Raw genomic sequence first — 5,924 nt, 5'->3', positions numbered from 1 at the left:
ACACACACACACACACACACACACACACACACACACACACACACAATATACATATATATGTGTGCACAAGTGCAGAACCTGGCTAGGAATGCTCATTGAATTCATAAGCAAGGCTGGCCTATTAACTATCAATATAAGAATAGAGTTTATATTGAAGGAGAATCTTGGCTAAGTGTGGCATTATGGACAAAGAGATTATGAATACATTAAGGCAATGATTTTGAGTGCATTTAATTTTGCAAAAAGTGATTACTAAGATGTAATTTTCCCAAGAGTTTCTGCAGCAGTACTGTTTTAGTTATGGTTTCTATTGCTGTGATAAAATACCATGACTAAAGCAGCTTGAAGAAGAAAGGATTATTTCAGTTTAAAATGATCACACTCCATCGCTGAAGGAAGTGAGGGCAGGAACTCAAGGCAGGAACGTACAAACAGGAATTGACTCAGAGTCTGCTGCCTACTAACTTGCTTCTTAGGACATTCTCAACCTACATTTTTATAAAACTCAGGACTATCTGTCCAGGGGTAACAGCCTACACAGTGATCTGGTCACACCCACATAAAACACTGATCAAATAAATGCACCACGGAATTCTCCACAAGCCAGTTTAGTGGGGAAATTTTCTTAATTGAGGTTCCCTCTTCCAAAATGACTCTAGGTTGTGTCAAGTTGACATAAATCTAGCCAGCATGCCATTCATGTAAATGATATATCTAAGCACCAAAGACTTCTTATTTTGGGCACGTTCCACACAGCAAAGGGTAGTACAAAGGAGAAAGAAAACATAGTTGTATCTTAATGATGTAACTTTCAAAAATCTTGGTTCAAGTCCCCATTGTATATAACAACTGTCAAAGTGGTCTGAATCCAGTTCCAAGCTTAGGTTCTTTAAGCATGGCTCAGGATGATCTGGATGTTTATCCTGATTCAGTCTCAGCCATCTCAGGCCCTCCGACTATATCATCTTTAGAGAAGAGTCAAAGGGTTTCCTCTTATAAAGCTATGACTACATCTCTCCCAGTCTCTTGTCATCTCACTGGTTATTAGTATAACACAAGGCACTATTAGTATAGACTCAAGGCACTAAATATCCAATCTGAGTTATTAGGATTCTGGATCTCCTGCCTTCTGCATGTAATTCTGCAAATACCAGTGCTATTCTTCATCCACAAGCAGATTGAACAGCAGCAAAATGGCCTGCAGCTCCTTCATAATATAAATTGTCACTGAAATAGCCAAAGTAGCTCCAGCCTTCAAGGAAGTCCATTTATCTTTTGTTGTCATTAGCTTATTTTCTGTGCCTTTTGCTTCAATTTTAACCAGATATTGGAAATTCCAACCCTTTTGGTCAAAAAGTATTGGGCTCCTGTTTAAAATAATACTGATGAGGCATTATAATATTTAATAGAGTGGGCATTGTGGGCAATAGAATTTTTTAACAGATTTTTCCCTATCTGATAACAAATTAGAGTCTTGTTAATAGAAAATTTTCTATATTTCATTTTGGGGCTCGGATATTAGGAAGGTATTGTGTTTCATTGGTATCTTAAAACCTCTTAGAATGAATGATGGAATAATATTTTTCCTAAACATAAATCATCAGTATTTTTCTGACTAACTGGATAATACATGTCCATTTAAAACTATGGGAAATGTTGAAAACAGTGAGAAATATTTTAAATCACATACATTTATTTACTTGTATTTTAAAGGAAAGAAAGTGACCTGAGAGTGGCTAATGAACAAGCTCAAAGCAGAAACCATAGATAACCCACACCAGCAAGTAAACCTTGATTATTTTCCTATAACATTTTAAAATTCATGCTGTACACATTTACTTGGCATGGGCAGCCCTCATTTAATTTTTTTTAATGATTGCACCACATTTTATTTTGTGGATTTAAAAATGTGTTTCCCTTAATCTACTGTTTCTCCCACTTGCCCATTTAATCATATATTCAATGTTCTGTTAATACATCAGAGTTCAATGCTCTTTAATGGAAAAATCTCTTTAGGAAATTTCTGTCTGCTGTGGGAACTCCTTCAGCCAATGGCCTTTAAGATACCAGCCCACTTGGGTGTGATCTCTTCTACTATAAATACTGATGTAAAGCTTGCTTGCTTTCTCTCTCTGAGCTGCTGGATTTGGTTCCTGTTCCCCACTTGTGCAGAGGACTGTGATCTGTGAGTTTACCCGTAAATAAAGAACCCTTTTTTTATACTCAGTTCTGAGCTAGTTGGGACTACTTTAAAGCATCCATCTAATTCTGTTTGTTATAAATACTGTACTAAAATGTTTACATGCTTCTCTTCCCCCCCACTGCTCTTTATTCACTTCTGTTGAATTTTTAATACTTGTGTGACTAAAAGCAAGGTTTTTATTGAAAGCCCACATTTGTGTAAATATTTCAAACATCTGCATAAATCTAACAGACATTGCATAAATGTTCTGTGTACTTATTAGTTATCAAGAATATAACTTTGTAAGTACCAATATAAAAAGAATGAAATTCATATTACTAAATAGTGGTATATTGTTAAATGACAAACAATTAATAGTGCTCATATTTTCCTTTCTTTCATGTGTTGAAGATACTTGGATACAACATATCATTTATGAATTATTGCTCTACAAAATTTATTTAACTACATTTCAGCATAAACATAATTTGCAGTATCATAGTAAATATATATTAAATGTTTGTATTTAAAACTAATATTCTTATCTTTGGTCTTATAATTATAGTTATTTTTTAAAATTATGTCAAAATTTGCCAAAATAGTAGCAAAAATGGTTAGTGAGTAACTTAAAACAATAGCAAAACTGGAGAAAAAACATACATTGGAATACAACATGTGCAAACTTTATCAATATTTTAATATTGATAAAAACTTAGTGACACATATTTGGACATCATCATTTAGCTCATTATCCCAGTAATGTTCATAATGATTACAGAATTATGCATATTCATACATGATTTCTTTGGTTATCCTTTCAAATGTTTTAAGAAGAAACAAAATTAGAATGAAAACTATAAGACATATCACTCTTCTCAATTTATTCATCTATAATCAAGACTATTATTCAACTATAGTGATGAGATTGTGCTCTATATTAAGCATTTCATGATGTTTTGTAAATTTTTTTCTAGGCAAATGCTGCTACTTCTGCTTTTTATTTTTATCAGATTACCTTGGTTTTGCAAATTTAACATGCAGTTTCTTTTAAGAAAAATAAATTTTGGTCTAGTGGGAGTTCATGAACTCTGAACTGATAGCTGGGGAGCCTGCATAGTACAGAAGTAGGCCCTCTGGATGACAGTTGTGTGGCTTGGTCTATTTGGAGGCCCTGGCAGTGGAACCAGGATTTATCCCTGGTGCATGAGCTGGCTTTTTGGAGCCCATTTCCTGTAATGGGATACCTTGCTCAGCCTTGATGCAGCAGGGAGGGACTTGGTCCTGCCTCAATTTAATGTGTCAGGCTTAGATGACTCCCCATGGGAGGCCTTACCCTCTCTGAGGAGTGGATAGTGGACAGGGGGAGGGGAACACTAGGAGGAGAGGAAGGGAACTGTGGTTGGTATGTAAAATGAACAGAAGATTTAAAATAAAAAGTACATAGAAAATATAAAGAGAAATAAATGTCTTTAACTCTTTAGAAAGTAAAACAGTTGAGAGTAACTTACTTTTGAAAGGATTCACAAGTGCTTCTCTTTTACTAAAAAAAAAAAAATAATTTTATCAGATAAATCTCACCTAGCGTGTGTTTTACTCTATATTTGAAGACCTGTTTTTGCTTTCCTTAACTCTGCCAATCCAGTTTATCTTGGCTAATGGGAACTTACCAGCTTAGAAAGAATGAATGTCTTTACATTCCCATCTTATATTTGAATGAGATACCTGATTTCTAGTCAAAAATCCTATTATTATATTAGTTGGTATGGTAATTAGAGTTAATAATAACCTATTATGCATTTTAAATGTTCTAAAAAGTTGGACTTTAAGGTTCTAATCAAACATAAATGATGTTCAGGGTGACAGATACACTGTTTGTTAACTGGCCTGATTTAGTTTCTCTGCAAAGTATACATATAACTACACATGGCATTATGTCTTATAAATTGATAGCATCATTTTATTTAAATTAAAAAGAAAGAAAATACTAAAACATATCATCTTGGAAATATCTGGAAAAGGTAAAATATCTATTATAAATAGCACTACCTATCTTAATACTGCTAATGCCAAACCTGTCCCTCTATTTTCATTCTGTCAATAATCTCATTTTGGAGAGCTCTGAAAGAGACTGGAAGCTGCCCCTGTGAGATATGGTGAAGGATAAAGTCACTGGGGAAAAAGACGAAATGAACAAAAGGAGCAAGTCAAGGTCATAACTCTAAAATCCTCTATAGGAAGAAACAGAATTCAATAGCCACCAAATAAACTGTGAGTTTCAGATCAGACCTTAAGTCAACTGCAGTCACCAGAGAGGTCCTTTTTCTTTCTCAGCATGGGCACCATGGGAATTGTGTGCCAGAGAGACACTGGGTGGATTGAAGAGGATTTACCAGGAATTAGAGGCACTGTGGATGGAAAGACGGCCCAGAAAGCTGGCTTTGGATGCTACAGAGGAAGTATAGTGTGAGAAATTCTGGAGTTGAAATTCTTCATGAGTGCCCAGGGAGTAACTAACTTGTAGAATATATGGAGAACAACAGCAACTCACTGTCTATGCAAACAGCAACATGAGAGTCCAAGGAGTATTCTGGACCAGGCAGACCTTCAATTCACAGTTCAATAACTGTGAACTATCACAGTTATTCCAAGGTAAGAAACTTGGAGAACAGGCAACAAGGACCATAACCACAAAACTGTTTGGATGTGAGCAGAAGAACACCTGGATAACAGGCATCGAAGCTGAAATAAGCATGAGAGAGACTGTGCAAGGGTTTGTATAGACCCTGGTGGTCTCTTACTGACTGTGTGTATGCAAATGAGATAAAGAGCAAGGACTGTTTTTTTGTTTGCAAGTCACCTTTACAGGCCTAGTTCCAGACCTGGCTCCTGACCCTTCCTTGTTTATTAGCTAACTTTCTTGGATAAGTAGCCATGTTTGACTAGATAAACAATGTTTTCCTCTCACATCCTTCCCTTCATATCTGCCATCTCTGCACCCACAGACCTAGCTGCAGACCCATAGGCTGGAAGGCATCTTTCACTGGTCCATGTAGATAGCTCATTCACCAATTTAACTTGGTGTAGCTCAATAACTGCACTGGCTCAATTTAAGGAAGGCTAGATGATCACATCAGACAGATCATCAAAGAAAGCTCACATGCCCAAGTCAAACTGAAAATAAAAGAAATGAAGAGAAACAAATAAATAAAGAAAAAATAAAAACAAGCCATGAATGACCAAGACAGAAGGTCTCCCATCAAACCCAATAGCCTCGTAGAAGTGTTCTCTAATAATAACTGCCTAGATACACCTGAAAACACAGAATTTAAAAATCAATAAAATTTATCAAAGTATTTAAGGAATTTAAAGAAAATATGAAAAAAACACTTCACTGAAATCCAAGATGATAACAGTAAATGCTTAAAGTGATTTTCAAGAAAATACAAGTACATGGCTGCTGGGCTCTCCAACAGATAGGGCTGAGGCAGAGCTGGTCCCACTGGTATCTCCCTAGGGCTGAGCGGGATGGTGAGTGTACAACCTAGACTTCCCACCTGGCCACCAGGGAGAAACTCATAGAGTCTGGAGTCTTGTCAAAGCAGGATCTCGTTTAATTGCATTAGGCAGAGACTTATATAGGGTTGTGATAGCCCTAAATAGGTAGAAGTCTTGAAATGGGGTAAGGTAGAGTAAGGAATCAGAGCCAAAATATTCTGGCATGTTAGCGGTGGCTGGGCAGAGG

This window comes from Microtus ochrogaster, linkage group LG4 (assembly GCF_000317375.1).
Source record: "Microtus ochrogaster isolate Prairie Vole_2 linkage group LG4, MicOch1.0, whole genome shotgun sequence".
NCBI lineage: Eukaryota > Metazoa > Chordata > Mammalia > Rodentia > Cricetidae > Microtus > Microtus ochrogaster.
The sequence above is the reverse complement of the archived record's forward strand: the minus strand, read 5'-3'. Positions refer to the sequence as shown.